Source organism: Astatotilapia calliptera, chromosome 1, assembly GCF_900246225.1.
Source record: "Astatotilapia calliptera chromosome 1, fAstCal1.2, whole genome shotgun sequence".
In the NCBI taxonomy this organism is placed as follows: Eukaryota; Metazoa; Chordata; class Actinopteri; order Cichliformes; family Cichlidae; genus Astatotilapia; species Astatotilapia calliptera.
In genome coordinates, this window is record NC_039302.1 from 38,621,440 (window position 1) to 38,638,435 (window position 16,996).

A 16,996-nucleotide genomic window follows, 5' to 3' on the forward strand; every position below is an offset into this window, starting at 1 on the left:
CATGCGCGTTTTACCCATATTCTATCGCCATATTTCATTTTCTTATCGTTGCCCAACATCATACCGGTATTACCGTGAAAGATAATGATATGGCCCAGCCCTATTCAGTGCTACCCGAGAACCTGATTTGCTCTTATTGGACCCAATTATTTCACTAATTAACCTGATTGGATGGAGATTTTGTATCATTACATAATGTTTACAGTCTTTATTTCCTGTTTTAACAAAATTGACATCTACATTAGATGTTCTTCAATGTTCAGTTTACTGTTTAAATGATCTTTTAAAGCTGAACAACACAAATATAAATAAAAAATATCCTGTCTATTTACATTTTACCCTTACTGAATGTCCTCACGGGCTGGAAAGCTTCCGTTGGAGGAAGCTTGTTAAAATAGAGGTGCGGGACTTTTAATTAGTTTAAATTAACCCATCAATCCAACTACGTTATAAGCCCATTAAGGTCTATTATTAATATTGATGCTCTTCTTATGGAAGTTTCAGGTCAGATTGAATCTGTTTGGGTATGTTTACCTCAAGTTTTAGAACTTTGAAAATGAAATGAATAAAACTAATGTGGGCTCTTTCATGTATGGGTACTAAATGGACTTCAGCCTATGCATTTGTACTCATTTAAACGTTGTCACTTATGCAAATGTAATGAGGATTTTACTTGAATCTTTTAATGCACCCACCACAACCTAATGCATAATTAAACATTATACAAATAATAGAAGATGCTCATTTCAGCAGATTTGAACCCTGATGGGGGCGATGTTAAAAAAAGAATAGATATATAGGCGTCGCAAAGCTCCTGTCTGTAAGGGGGCTCGATGCACATCATTACATTAAACACAGCAGGAACTGATACCGAGCAGAGGCTGTGAAACAGAACGACGAGCTGATAAATATACAAAGCCTGAATAGATCTGCAGGAGAGCCGCGCTGTAATCTTCATCTTTAACACATCACACGAGAGCCGGGGGTGCTACAGGCTGTTCCTGAAGTTCATGTTCGAGTGTCACTGCAGCTAATCTGATCAGGATCGCACTGTGTGCGTGTCAGCTGAGACAGACAGCTGATAGTCTTCGTCCTCTGGCCCTGACATGTGCCCTCCTCTCCCTCTCCCTCTCCGTATGATTGTCTCATCACTCCTCTGTGCTGTGACTCCCATCTGACGTCCAGACAGGCCCCAGCCTCCCACAGGCTGGATAATCAACATGCTGTCACTATACCGTCAATACCATCTGCACACATCTACCCTGCCGCCTGCTAGCGCTCGCACCGTTTACTGAACGTCCCAGAGGAGCTGAAGGAGCAGCCTCAGCTCTGACATCGAGCTGCGTCTCCAACTGACGTCACACAGAGAGCAGGGTTGTGGAACGTCGACCATCAGTTCAAATGTAAAATATTCATAGAATATTTTAATATCTCAACCATTCTGGATGGGATGATGTCAGCTGATGGTCACCTGAGACACTTCCACAGATTTGGGTTACATATCTACACGCCTGAATCGCCGTTTATGATGTTAGTAAGTTATCTTAATATCAGTACATATCTTTGGCTGTTTGAATGTGAAAGCAATATCCCACCAGCCACCATAATTAATCTGCTGCCAGCTCTCCAGTAAAAAGCCTGAGTGATGCTGGATTACATGAGTATCACAACAGAGCAGTGAACAATCATCTGTTTCCTGATATGTGCTTCATGTGGAAACATGAATGAGTCCAGCTTTAGCTTACATAGATACACCAAACAAGAAAACAGACACAATTACCAGAACAATGGAAATGAGTTAAAGTTCAGCCGAAAGTTAACTTAACACAGCCGGACCATCATTATTCATCATCTTACCAAAGCCAGAGGTGGACAGTTAAAATGAAAACTATAAAGCTAATGAAGCTGAGGCACCTGCGAACTCATTTGAAGGAACCCCACATCTGTGCCGGTGCACATGTGTGTAAATACAAACCAGCGACACACTAAAAGAAAAGAGACCTGAAGTGAAAATGAACTGCTTCTTATACAGTTCTCTTCTGTTTTGCCGGAGCACTCTGTGCTTTGAAAAACATTCACCCGAGCACTGTTTCTATGTCTGAGTGCTTTCTACCTAACATTCACAGTCCAACGAATGCATCAAAAAGCTGTTTGGGGTGTGGTATGTTGCCCAAAGATACTTTGAATTAGGGGTGGGCGATATAAACAATATACGATAGAAACGATATAAATTTGGCCAACGATAGAGACTTTGACTATATCGCTCTATCGCAATAGCGCATGTTGATGATGTCATCAAGCTGCGCCTGTTTTGGTCGAAAGCATCGCAGCGGCTAAAACCATTATCATCTTTAAATTATGGCGGGCGACAGTCATAGCAAAGAGATGAAGCACTTTTGAAATATGGGGAAAGCCAAAAACTGCGCTTCCTCCACTTCCGTAACTTTGATTCATTAATGTTGAATTCTCTGGCAGCTGTTCTGTTCCCATGTTGTTGCAGTATATTAACAACTAACCTCGTATTGTGGATGAATGATCTCAGTTGTTCTCCTGACTGAAGTTTGCCCCGTGTATAGCATCCTGCTATGCGATTGCATTTGTCCCTGACCACCAGAATCCCTCACATTACCTTTTATCGAGTGGAAAAAAAAGTTGGTGTTCATCCTCCAGCTTCACTGTGCTAATGTTATGCTAACATAGCTGTGTCGCTAGCAATCACGTAGCACAACATTATATACCAACTTCAGTAACCCTGCAAACACCACTGCTGTTTAGTTTTCTGTCTTCATTTATGTTGGAAGTGGTAGCAGAGCTGTACGTTTGAATTAGTTTCAAAAATCTCTCAGTCAGAACATGGTATGAAATGTTTAGGTGGAAACTAGCGAGCTAACTTCCTTCTAACTTCTAACACCGTTAAATTTAATAACTTCTGTTTTCATGGATGCCTGGATGTAAAAATTTATTGTTACACCCGATAAAGCAGCAACGCTGATGATTTAATTAAAGATGAAAGAATTTAGACCATTTTTAACTCTTAGTGTTCGTTTGACTTTGGGACCTGAAGGGGACGGAGTTTTGGACCCAGATTACTCCGCGAAGCTCCTCACTACGGCAGCCGTAATGCTCTGACAATCCATCAAGCAGTGCAGCTTATCAAAGTTGTACTAAAACATTTTTTAACAGATTTCTGCAGCCAAAATCGGTTCGAGGTCAGTAAGCACAACCAGAACTCATACATAAGGCACACTCTAGATTTTTGAGAAAATTAAAGGATTTTTAGTGTGGAAAATATGTTATACAGAAGAAAAGAATATATCGTTACCACACATGCTTCAAATTATATCGCGATATGAATTTTAGGCCATATCGCTCAGCCCTACTTTGAATCAATTTAGATTAGTAGACCTGCTCAACCTCCTGACCTCCAGCCACCCCTACAGAACAGGCGAAGACTTGGTTCAGGTTAGCTTGCATCTTTAATAATTACCGAATGGTCTGATGATCGGAATCGTTCTCAATCTAAAGGGACGGCAACAAGAAAGTTTGGAGGGAAGTGTCAGAAAAACAAACAACACATGAGGGAAAATGTTCGAGTAGAAAGAGTTTCAGAGAATCTGTGTCTAATAGCACTGAAGGAGGAACGCCGTCTTCACTGTGACTCGTACATCTTATCATCCTCTTACTTTCACAGTAGTGTTGTCACGTGGCAATTTGTGTAAAAATGCACAAAGTTACAGACACTCATTATAGGCCAAAGATTAGCTTTAGCTTAGCTTAACAGCAGTTTTAATGCAGGAAGCTGGCAACTATGCTGTGACCCAGTTCAAACACACCCACAGTGACCTCCAGACATGTGGTGTGACTGATGTTCACACAGAAACCAGCCCGGGGTCACAGAGGTCACGTTCGCTTTCACAGCACTCGATATCTACAGCAGGTTCAACATCGCTGCTGCACAACAACGCTTACATCATCCTCAAAGCAGTTTGTTCCACTAATGACTCTGACAGAAGCTCCATCACTGTCCTAAAACTCTTTACAGGACACCATGGCAGAGCCAACACTGAAGGCCTCCATCCTGTGTAGGAAACAGCACTTCCTGTTTAGTTAGCATGCCTCAGAGAATTCCTATGATGCCTTTGGGTGTGTTTGCCAACCAATCAGAGGCTAGCACACAGTATGCAGGGAATGACTGTGGTTGTGATTTAGCGGAATACAAACAAAACTGAATTTTAATATCAGTTGTTTTGTTGTTGTTGTTTTTTTAAATCTGCTTCTGTTGGCAGGAAGCTGTGCAGTGGGGGGGGGGGTCTACGGGTCTTTAAACTGAAATTTTGCTCCCGCTGGTGTTCGAGCTCTTTAAGGTTCGACCTCAGCCTATGGGGCAAACATTTCACGCACTCCTAAAGCAGCTGATGCTGCGGTTTATAATGTCTGTGCTGTACGCAGCTTCTGTGCTCCATGTGAATCATCCCCTGAGTGCTCTGTACTGAACCTCGGTCCATGGAGTCCTCTTCCTCTACTGATCCAGCGATGACAGCGTCCACCCCCAACCCCTCCAAGTGGAAGGCTTAGCTTCGAGTCCCTCGGTGCTCGGCCACAGTCGTGCCCCAGGAACAGCCGCTCCCGTGGGTGGGAGCTGGGCTGACTGTCACTTCTGGCAGTTATCTCCATAAGTTTGGATATTAGAGCAGCCCTCCTCTCACTCTGACACTCACACAGCGGTTTGATGTTGCCCTTGTAAGGCTGGCACAAACATTCATGCCCTCAGTATCACCATGGGAGGCAGAGACGGAGACATGACAGCTATATAAAATTTACCCCGCCTGCCAACGTCTGATTCCATAGAGACCCACTGAGCGACCTCCAGAAACTCCCGTCTAGACAAAAGAGGTGGATGGCAGCGCCCGGTTACCATCAGTCCTTCAGTTTTAAAACTCTCCATCTGAACTTTCACTTCTGGCGTCCTGATATGTCTGCTGGCTTTGCCACACCGCAGGGAGCTGTGAGTGCATCACGGACCGCCAAACGGAGATGGTAGGAATTCAGATTTATTTCCACACGTTCATTTTAAAGATGCTTTGTTGGAGTTTTATCAGGTAAAACCAGAAAGCACGTGTAGGACATCACGTGTTGTGTAGGTGTGCGAGTGCTGGTTAACACGCTGATGATGATCAGTGCGATGGGTTTTTTTAGTGCATGGTGGACTTCTTGATGGTAGTGATGTCACCTCTATTGCTTTACGTACAAACTAAGCTGAGAGCGCAGGCACACTGTCGTTTTCTGAAGTAAAGATGCCATTTCAACATAATTAAACATGAATTCTGAGTCCTTTGTGAGTCTTTGAGTGAAAGCGTTTGCAAAATATTGTGAATAGAGCTGGGCGATATGAGATTTTTTCATATCACGATATGTTTTTTTCATTTCAGGCGATAACGATATCTATCACGATATAAGCCAAATAACTATATTTGTAAGATTTAAATGTGCCGTTGCTCACAAGTAAAATGTGAAATAATCAGCAGCTTGTTTTTATTTAAATATTTATTTCCCATAATAAGTTCAACAGGGTAGATGTACTTAAGGAACATGAGAATTTTTCAGATAAATAAAGGCAAATATTGCAAACTACACAAAAGGCAGCCGCTAAAGCGTTTAAGTTTCAAAACAGAACAAATGAAACAGACTAAACTGTCAATTCCACTTAGAAACAAAATATTAATTCTAAAAATAAATCTTAGTTTGTTTTACAGGAGAACAGACAAAACTGACTAACTTTTGTCAATATCAAATAAACTGAGAACTAAAAGGAAATTCTCGATCTCTCCTTGTTGTATAGCTTAGCTTTTCAAACAGTTTTAACAGTTACTTTAGTCTGACAAAAGCCGAATGACGAATTAGCGCTTCCAGTCAGAGACTGAGGCTACGTCCACACGTACACGGGTATTTTTGAAAACGGAGATTTTCCGTTTTCGTTTTAAAAATAATCCCGTCCACACATAAAGGCAGAAATGAAGGAAAACGCTGCTATGAACATGCCAAAGCAGCAGGTGGCGCTAGATTCCTAACCGTGCAGAAATGTTGGCCAATCAGAAGTCTAGAAGCCTCGGTGGGAAAAAGTAAACAAAGCTGGGGCATAGAAGCAGAACCGAGTCGTATGTGTGGACGGACAGTAACTGTGTGTATATGTAAGCATTTAAACACTGCAGAGAGTAGAATTAACAGTATTGTAGAAATTCATTTCACCGAAACAATAACGTGGCGCACAGTGTGACGCATGCACCAGTTTATTGTATTTCCAGACTTGCTTTCGGCACAATTTCCAGTGCACGCTACTCTGTTTTTTGTCAGACTTGAAATAGCCGAAATACCTTCACACTACGGAACTTCTATGGCTCTTCCGTTCGACAATCTCTCCGGCGTTGGAACCATCATCTGTTTTCTCTTCGGTCACGCTCGGTTGATTTTTCTAGTCGGCACACTCATTTCCTCCATTACGCGCTGGCTGCTTCCCAAACAAACACACGTGCGGCTTGGCACTTGTGCTGTACGTAACAAGTCACGCGACGTGACGCTGCGGCTGTGATTGGTTCGGCTCTGCGCTACTTAATTTAGATTGGCTGACCTTTTTTTTTTTTTTTTTTTTTTTAAGAGGACAAGAGCGGCGAGGTCTATCGCGATAGCTTAATTTCTCTATCGAGTAAAAGTTATATCGCGATACATATCGTTATCGTTCTATCGCCCAGCTCTAATTGTGAAATAGTTCCACAGTTTATTTGTACAGCACATTCAAACACAACAGACACTGACCGGTAAGCTCATCAACAAACAAGACTGACCAATTAAAACCAGTAAATAATAAAAATGAAAATAATAAAAGTAAAAGAGATGCCCTGGGGAAAAGGTCATACTAAGTTAAAGCTAGTCTGAAGCTGCAAAAGCTCATGAAAAGAAGCGAGGGAGACGACTCCGGAGTTTTAGGGCTGTGACTGAAAATACACCGTCGCCTCTAAGAGCCAATCGTAGTCAATCATATCTTAAGAACATGACCACGTTCCCTGAGTCTAGCAGGTGCAGTCGTGTTTGGCTCAATCCAACAACATAACAAGTTGCAGTAATCCAGTCTAGATGTAAAAACAGCACGGATGCAATGTTCCCCCCTAATTTTTCATGTGTCTGAGCGAACACACAAACTCCCTGAGCGGTCCCTTGGACCACTGTGAGGAACAGCAGACGTGTGCACTGTGGTCACGCCAGCATCGAATCCATCCAAGTTACATCGTTTATTAAAATAATCAAATTACAGCATTTATGTTAGACTTTTAATTAAGTGTTTTAGCCCAATTACAATGAAAATGTAAAAAATCTTGTTCATGACCTGTGCAGCATGTTAACACTATTGGAAGTATGAAAACAACTTTTTTTTTCTTTTATAAAGCTCTGACTGTATGATGAGTCTGTGGTCTGGGAGAGAGTCTGTAACTCTCTGTCTGCAAAATACAGTAAATAATGACCAGTGTTGGGCAATTAATTATATAGCTACTTCAAAAAAGTAACTGAGTTATGCAAACAACAAAGTGTTTGGCAGCTGTTTACCTAAAAATGCAGCCAAAGCAATTTTTTAATAAACCTTTCAAACTATTTACAGAACAATCAGCTGTTCTGCATCAAATCTGATGCCACACAAATTATTTGTGCCGCTCCAAAAAATAATTTCTGTCCACTATGAGATGAAGGAGAACAACAGCCTGATACCTGCAGGCCTGACAGCAGCAGATGTATCACTGCTGTAACACCTGTAACACTCAGCAGGCGCCTCATTGTTCTGACACACACAAAACTATTGACTACACTACACACTAACTACACAAGATTTGCGCAAAATGACCCAAATCTCTCACATCTCAAAACCACGCCATCACTCCTAAAACTTCCCCCTTCCTAAACAACTAGATGCCACGTTGCCATATAATTTTTTGATTGGTCAACATGGTACATTTTCCACCAATAGGAAAGGGTGGGGGTTTTTGCTCACAGGCTTTCGAGCATTTTCCTTATAAAACGCCGTTTTTACCATTTCTTCCCGCAGTAAATATAAACAACGACAGTATTCAGGAAGAAAACCAAACAGTGCAGTTATTTTTATCATAACTCTGGTTTTACGTGGCCGATCAACACAATTTAAAAACTGGTATAAAGTCCACACTTTTCAGTTGTTCCGTCTGTCCTGCTCACATCTCAAATGGTTGTGCACGTTGTCATTAACGTGGCTTCACTCCACATCAGCCGCTTTGCTCGCTAAAACACCGGTGTCGGCACATAAGGACGCTGTCAGAGCCTGTCAACCACGTGGATTAGCTGCGTATATACGAATGTGAATCGCATCATTGGCTGGACTATGGGATAAGGTGGCATCGTTCTAATCCCTTACGGGAGCAGCCAGTCACTCACTGACTAACAGTGCAAAACAGAATTGTTAAACTTTTAATTTTAATTGCAATTCAGGTTAGATTTTTTTTGTGCGCAACGCAGATTTTCTGTGCGCAGAGACCATGCCAGCAGTGCGTAACAGATAAATATGAAGGCATGCCGGCTCAGACGTCGCTCGGATCAACAAGGTCCGCGCCAGGTGTTGAGGAACCAGGGCACCCTGACGAAAAGTGGGCTACTGGAACAAGAAGGCATCGGTGGGCAAGACACGAAAACAGGGCGTTGTTGGAATGCTACTATGCAAGTAACCCTGGGGAAGGGGTTACATGAATAGGATGAGGGACCTATGGATTCTTCGATACCTTCAAGTGGCTCCAGCAGATCCCGGGAACAACATCGGAGATCTCTGTCCAGAAGAGCGCAGTCCTGGGAACAGCTAGGATACTGCGCAGGACCCTCAAGCTCCCAGGCCTCTGGTAGAGGACCCGAGCTTGAAGGATAAACCGCCCGCAGGTGCGAGCTGGGTGTTAAATGTTACACTGTAGAAAACGATGGGCCAACTCATCTCCAGTGCAACATTAATTTTTACAGAAACTGTAAAAAACAGAAACATCAGGTTAACAGTACACTGCCTCATCACGTACTGACAACACTCCTTCTACACCGTTTTACACTTGCACTGTAAAACAACAACACAGTAGTACTGAACCAGTTCCTATTATAACCAACAAGATTACCTTCTCGATATTTATACAGTTTTATATCACTTTTATGAACCGACTGAATCACAAAAATCATTTTATTGTACGGACGAATACCAACATGAACTCTGACTACAGCTTTATACGGTTTTTAACTACTGTTTTATCCGATTTATCAATTTGAACTGCATTTATCAAACTAGATTCAGTTTAAATAAATGCTTTTTAATATATCTCTACAGTATTCGTGTAGCTGCTGCTGTTCTGTGAGTCTATGGTGCATGTGGTGTGATATGCCCAAGTAGAAAGGACGGCACTGCAACGCTGGACTTGCCCTTACTCTGGGCTCCCTCTTTATTCTGGCAACTGGTACAAAGAAAACAGCACACAGTCGTCATCAACAGTGTGAAAAGCAACTGCAACATTCAGTTCACCAGCCTGGGAGTATTTTCCTTTTTTTCCCAAACATAACACTTAACAAAAGACTAATATATATTTCTCCAACACAACATCGACTTTCTTTAAATGTTCTAGCTGAAACCAAACCTGTGATCATGTAGTGGCAGTATTATTTATTTATTTTTCTCCTTATGGTAACTGAGAAATGAGAGACATTATATCTCCTTTTTCCTAACCAACAACAACAATAACATATAAAAACAGCTTTTCTCTTATAAAACAAACATCATTCTTCATCATTTTTAATACAACAGCATCAACTAAAACTTGTACTTAACAGTGCCTACCTGATCCAAAGTAAACATTCAGTTCCGTTAAGAATTAGAACAATTACAATCTCACAGAGAAACAGAGCTGAGTACAAGTCAAAAAGCACCCGACTAGCTAACGAATATTAGCTTAGCATGCTAACTAAAAATGCTACTCGTGAATAAAGTTACTAGCCATGCATCAAAGTGCCTGTAACTTTCAGGATACATGCTAGTACTGCTTACAATCAAAACACATGTTGACAATTACCACTATGAGAATGTTTTCATTAATACACATACCAAATTGACAACAGCATGGCTCACAAACAATTTGGAACCTTAACAGTTGCAGTTGCGGTATTTGTCCACCAGGTGGCTTTGGAGCGTGATGTCATGGGAGGGGGCGTGGCTGCCGAGGCGCCATTTTAGCAGGCCAAACAAAGGGCTAAGGAGCAAAAGCATAAGTAATAGTTCGCGCTTGCTGTGTTGTCGGTTGTAATGTTATATCGCATGATCGGGAAGGGAATAAGCTGGAAAATGGGCTCTGTTTTTATCCTTTTCCACCTGGAAGCAATGTGAGGGAGCTCATGTATTGGATGTTACCAAAAGAAGGCATCTAGCCTGGATAGCAGCTGTGAGACGAGCTGATATCCAGTTCTCTACCATCCCCAGATATCTGTTGGTGCTCCAGACATTTTCATTAAGGTGAGATTTAAATAAGTTCATATTACTCTTTATAACCTATTAGTTTCATTTTCAATGCGCTCTGAGGTCATAGCAAATTAGAACAAACATCCTAATGAGTGATTTTGTAGATTTACGTTCTATTTATAGAGTTGCTAATTGTTTTTCATTATTGCAGGCAAACCAGCCTATGAAATGGATGAAACAAATCCTGAGTGGGTTCCTACACATGGGGCACTCCGAAATCCCTGCTTCAAACTACATGCTACATACCACCATGCCAATCAGATTACATCTTCCATGTGAGGGTGAACGTGCCCCAGTGTGGTAGTAAAACCAGGGAAAATGCTCGTTTAATACTCTTAAAAGTCTTGTGCTGTATATGTAGTGACAGTAAATAACAGAATGCTAGTAGTGGGTGATATTATTTAAATGCTGTCATGATTTTATGTGAACATTTTGTCATTTGTATACTATAAACAACATGGAATCTACATTGTAACTGATGTGATGTTCTACAAAGTGGTTTTAATAATTTTAAAAAAGGCAAACGTTTGTTTCTTTATTCAACTTTTGAACAGTGGTACTTAGTAAGTACATATTCAGTAAATGCAAATTATTTACATGGCAATGCACTTGAGGCATAAATGTAAACCCCTAAATACAACATCATCGGTTATTCAGAACAGAACTATGCTTGGAGAAATATTTTCCCATCAGTTCAGACAACACTCCTTCACAGTAGCAGGTGGAATTTTTCTTTTCTGAGGACGGCTTCTTTTCCCTGTCACTACAGATGGTCTGTTTATGTTTTGATTGAGATACTCTTTTTGGGCAGCTGAAGAGGAGAAGTCTATCTTATAGCCAACCACTGACTGTATCTTGGTCACATTACCCAGCAAAGCCCAGTATGCAGGTTCATCTGTAACAGTCCTTGTGCCACGAATCAACACTATTGCTTCTACTTTAAACAGAAGAGCAGTGACGTGGGTGCAGGTCTCCACGACTCCGGCCATACAGCTGCAGTGGGCGGCTTCAACCTTCCCTGTGATGCTCACAGTGACCCACAGCTGCAATGCTGGTTCACTCAGTCTTTGAGAGTGCAGGACCTGAAACACACACAAAGTTCTTTAAAGACAAGAACTTTAATGAGGCAAGGCCGATGTGTTTTATCTACTTTCTAATCCATTTATCATAAATGAAACAAATAAAGTGTTTTTATGTATCAACTATAGGATGCTGCATGCTATATTCTAAATCTGCCTGTTTTTGGTTTTGTTGTTTTAATCTGCCAGCAAAAAATTAACCTAAAGTATGTAATGCAAGGATGTAATCACTTTCAAGATGGAGAAAGCATAAAGTTTGACTTTAAGTGACAATTATGAATCACTTAATATGATAAGGAGATTCTGCAGGTCATTGATCAATGTATAAAACCAAAAATATTTGTAGTTACACAGGACAAACACTTAAGCAATATGTATAAGTAGGATTATTTATAATAAATGTAAATTAATTAGTGAAATTTCTTTAACCATAGAGAATAACTACATCCTTCAGGACAATGTCACATCAATGCACTGAACTCACTATGTTATCTATCTAACAGAGCCTCTACATGTTCTCACTGTAATTTCCCCCTCATGAATGAATTTATGCTGCACTAATGTGAATGTTCGGGGGAAAATCAAACACATTTTACTCGCAGTACTCAAGCTGACTTACCTTTGTTTGAATGACGGCGTAGTCACGACGTGGAGGCTTAAAAATAGCCAAATCTTGTACCCGATCCTTGGTGAACTGGATGTGCGCCTCCAAACATTTATAATTGCGAAATTGGTTCGCCGTGTATGCGCTTACTCCACAGACAAGGTAGGAAAATATATCAGGCTAAGTCAATCGCGACTGATCTTCAGGGTTTCTACTCCACTGCCGTTATTTCATACGGGTCCACATTTCCCATGCACGCTATTTTTTGCAAGTACCGTCTCTTTGCATCTGGACGCAATCTGTCTCCATAGCGTCCTTTTTCTTTTGAGCTGCTTTTAAGTGTGGTTTGTAGAAATCTTCCTTCCAACATAGTGTTTGTTTTGATTCGTGGCCTGCTACAATGGTGCCGCGCTCCCACAATGCACTGCGGCGTGACGTCAACTCCAAAACCCCATTCACAAAGCACATCAATTTTGAGGAAATTCATTAAGTTGTTTTCTAACTCTGTTCCATTCGCTCTTAATGAAAAGAACAAAGCGATTTACATTTTCTCAGACTGTCCAAAAAATACACAGTGCGGCTCTGCAGACTTACAGCACAGTCTAATAACTGAATTAGCACAGGTATAGTAACACGTGTGCTCCACTAGCCTGACTTTACATTTAGCTTACCATTTCCGTTTCCACACATTGACTCTGTTCAAAGAAGGTTTGGCCATAAGCTCGTGCTTTCACTGTCGTCACGTACATCCCTCAGTAGTTAGCTTATATCCTTTTAACTCACAAAGACATGAAACAGTTCTCGGGTTCATTACCACGATCGCCACGGACTGCGAGTCCGCCATTTTTGCAGACATCTGGTGGCGATTCATTTTTACGAACCCTTAAACTCATGAATTCACTCTTTAGCTTGACATCTGTTACACTGTAAGACGTTTATGATTGATTGCTACTTTTGTCTATAACTTATATATTATTTTCAACCCAGCTTACCTGTAAAAAACAGAGAAGGCAGGTTAACAAAAGCCACTCGGTACGTGGGCTGTACGCTGCCTCAACACGTACTGACCACACTTCTTCTACTGAGCTGTCAGCTGCTGATGCGTAAGACACTGAGCGCCCTCTGCTGGCGAAACATATATTACAGCACAATAGACAATAACAGTAGTAACAGTATATAAATACAGGCCATTTACCATTTACCATTTTAGTCTTTCCTAAGAAAGTGACTTTAAGCATAAAAATAAAATGGGGGGCAAATATTTTCATGTATTTATCTTTATAATAGTGCCACATATAAAAAAAATTAATTCCCCTGTTGCCCCTGTGGGCGGCCTGTTGTCCTTCAAGCTTGGGTCCTCTACCAGAGGCCTGGGAGCTTGAGGGTGTTCCTAGGACTGCGCTCTCTGGACAGAGATCTCTGATGTTGTTCTTGGGATCTGCTGGAGCCACTCGGCTAGCTTGGGAGTCACTGCACCTAGTGCTCTGATTCAGAATCCGAATCAGAAATACTTTATTAATCCCCAAGGAAATTATAGGGTACCACTGGGACCACTGTTACCTTCACCCTGCACATCTTCTCGAGCTCTTCTCTGAGCCCTTGGTATTTCTCCAGTTTCTCGTGTTCCTTCTTCCTGATGTTCCTGTCATTCAGTATCACTGCATCACAGCCGTCTTCCTCTGCTTGTCCACCACTACTATATCCCGTCACCTATTACCCATCACCATTTTGTCCATATACCTTTGACTCATATAACACAGAGAAGTAATATGTCAGTGGTCACATTTCAATTCAATTGAATTTTATTTATATAGTGCCAAATCAAATCAAACTGTCACCTCAAAGTGCTTTACACTGTTGTTCTACAATAATACAGAGATGAACGCCCCAATGAGCAAGCACTTAATGACAGAAGGAAGGAAGAACTCCCTTTTAACAGGAAGAAACCTCCAACAGAACCAGGCTCAGGGAGGGGCAGCCATTGTTTGGGGTGAGGGGAGGGAGACGGGACAAAAAGAGACACACAGTGGGGGAATTTAATTTCTTGCCTGGGAGAAAATTATTTCTTTGAAGAGTTTAACAAAAACAACTGGAAGGATCAAAACATCTGTTCTGTTTGAGCTTCTCTAACGCCTTGTCCCATAAGCACCTCAGCAGAGAGACTCGTCTTTGGGTTATATTCGGTGGTGTTCTTTTAGGGTGCCTCTGTGATCTCCCTGAATGTATTTAGATGTTTGCGTCACTGATCGCTGTAATTAAAGAGACTCACTGAGAGAAGTAAGTATGGCAGCTCTGAAGGCAGCTTCTTTACTTCACTGCCGCTCTTTATTGTTTGAATACGTGACATCACAAGGTATTATGAGTAGAACAGGAAATGGATAACCCGAGACTGTGGTCACACGAGGAAGCGAGAACACAGAAAAGCAGTAAAAGCTTGGACAGATGGACAGGGAGCGTTTCATTTAAACATCATCACCGTCATCATCCATGTCAGTCCCACTGGCTGGGGACCAGCTGCTCAGTGGGAAGATGATGTCTCCACTCCACAGAGAAACGGCCTTCAGAGACTCGGCTCGCTGCTGCACTTGTCTTCCTGAGACAGTCGTAAACAGCAGTCCTTCCATACATCCCGGCCTCGTTTTATCGAGCTATTTTGGTTCCTCTGGGTTCGGGAATGCATCCCAGCTCAATTATCTCCAAATATTATGTATATGCATGTTTATGCTCTGTTCAGAGTGATAGACTGTTAGTGCAGCGTTTTTAATATGCAAAGCATTCCTGTCAACAACGCTGGGATTGAGAGGCCCCCAATTATTCAGCTTCAGACAGTAAGAGATGATTATCTAGGTGAGGGACTTGGTTCATCCTCAGCAGCTAGGAAGTGCTGTATTGATTGGCCATCAGGGAGCTAATAACACAAGGTTATCTACATGTAGCATGAGACCGTCTCCCTTCCTAATAGAGCAGTCCTATCTTGATTTAATGTGTCCTTATATCGCTGAGCCAGGCGGCGGGGGGAGGGTGTTTCTGAACCTAACAAAGGTCACGCTGTCGTAGGAGAAACAACAGAAACAACAGGACACTATACTGGACCATCATGCTCTGCTTCCTCTGGCGTGTTAACCAGCACATATGTAACCTCAGGTAAGCTGAGACTAAAGCCCGCTTCACATGTCGGTGAATCTGGAATCAGCTGATTCTTCTTTTCTTTCCGTGAATCCCAGAAAAAGAATCTAAACAGTCAGCTGTTTTTTGTTGTACCATGATCGTGAGAACGTTTGGTGTTGTGCCTTCATGAGTACAGACGACAGCGTTGAGCTTTTGTGGAGGTTTGTTGTCTCAGACTGAAACTCTCTGAAGAAAGCTTCTCTGCTTGTCTCAGTGAAAGCGGGTCTGCATCGAGCCCTGACTTTACCTGCTCACACCTGTACGACCCACAAGCCTCTGTGGTTACTGCTGTTTTTTTTTATTGAGCAGCAATAGCCCGGACAGCTCAGAGTGACTAAAGAGAACGTTTGATTTGGCTGAAGATGTAATTTTGTCCTCAATAAACAGCCGGCAGCTTTCCGCAGCAGAAATCCTCCACATTTCCTCGTATCAGCAGCACAGATAAGTCGCATATCTATTTAAATTGTGCCACTCACCGTCACCGAGTGCACGGCGTGCACAGCGTCATGATGTTTGAGGCTCAGTGATTTGTTGTCTGAACATAAATCACAGTGGCAGCACGGAGCGATCGTGTTTCCTCGTTACAAAAGCCCATCGAGAGCATTTCTCCCGAGAAATCAACATGACCTCAAACACCTCGTCCCCGGCTCCGGTCCAGGTCGACTCGCACACTCATAACGCTGCAGAAATAAATATTCAGAAGTAACTCTCTTCATTTGCAGGTAAAATAGTCTCTTCCTAAAAAGATGCTTCATAAAGGAGGTGCACAGATTTATGGGGTATAAAACGAGCTCCTCGTGATGTTCCATCAGCAGGAGGCAAACAGAAAGTTTGGAGAAGCTGTCGTTAAAGCACAATAAAGGCGACGTGCTCAGACTGCGCTGTTTGGTCTTTTAGTACACATTAAATTAAACGGCTTTCAGAGGAGAAAACTGTGTTTATTACGATGGTGTCGATTTATTATTAGAGACTCTTAATATTAAAATCCATATAGTGAGCATCTCAAACAAAGCCCCTGCTTTTCTGCCCATGCTTTGTAGTGGTGGCGTCCAGGTTTTGTGGATGGTTCTGCAGTGGAGTAATCTCACAGCTGTGACATTATTCAGCCTGGTTTAAAGTGCTCCACCATCTCTGGAGCTGAGGAACAGCCCAGACCTCCGGAATAAAAGATTACCCGAGCAGACTTTAAGGTTTTGGTGTGGAAATACTCTGGGGAGTCCGAGCACGCCGCCAACCCAAAGATTACATTTCAGTCCCTGACTCGCAGTCAAAAGCTCGCCAGACGGAACAGGAAATTGTGTCGCTGTCAGTGAAAATGCGCAGAGAGAAATGTAAATGGCCTTCTTGGTAACGGACGCCTCATATGCAACCTCGGTTGCGTCCCCTGGGCTCTGCCTGTCCGCCACGTCCATCTTGTGTCAGATAGCTGGTTTAAATAGCGGACGGGAGTGGGGGTGGGACGGCTGCGGTGGCATGTGCATGAAGCTGTGAAAGTGTGTGGCGATGTCCGGCGTAGCAAGCAGGAAGCACACGTGTTGTATTTCAGAAAGTGAAATGAAATGTCATTACTTTACCATCATTAGCATCCGGCCT

General features: G+C 42.2%; 1 long non-coding RNA gene across 1 annotated transcript in view; it reads right to left on the reverse strand.

The window, feature by feature from the left end:
• The window catches only part of LOC113027768 (uncharacterized), a 90,329-nt gene extending 77,014 nt beyond the window's left edge, over positions 1-13,315 (reverse strand). The window contains exon 1 of the long non-coding RNA XR_003273128.1: positions 13,228-13,315. This is a non-coding gene — a long non-coding RNA (uncharacterized LOC113027768). The remainder of the gene's footprint in view (positions 1-13,227) is intronic.
• Positions 13,316-16,996: the final 3,681 nt, after the last annotated feature.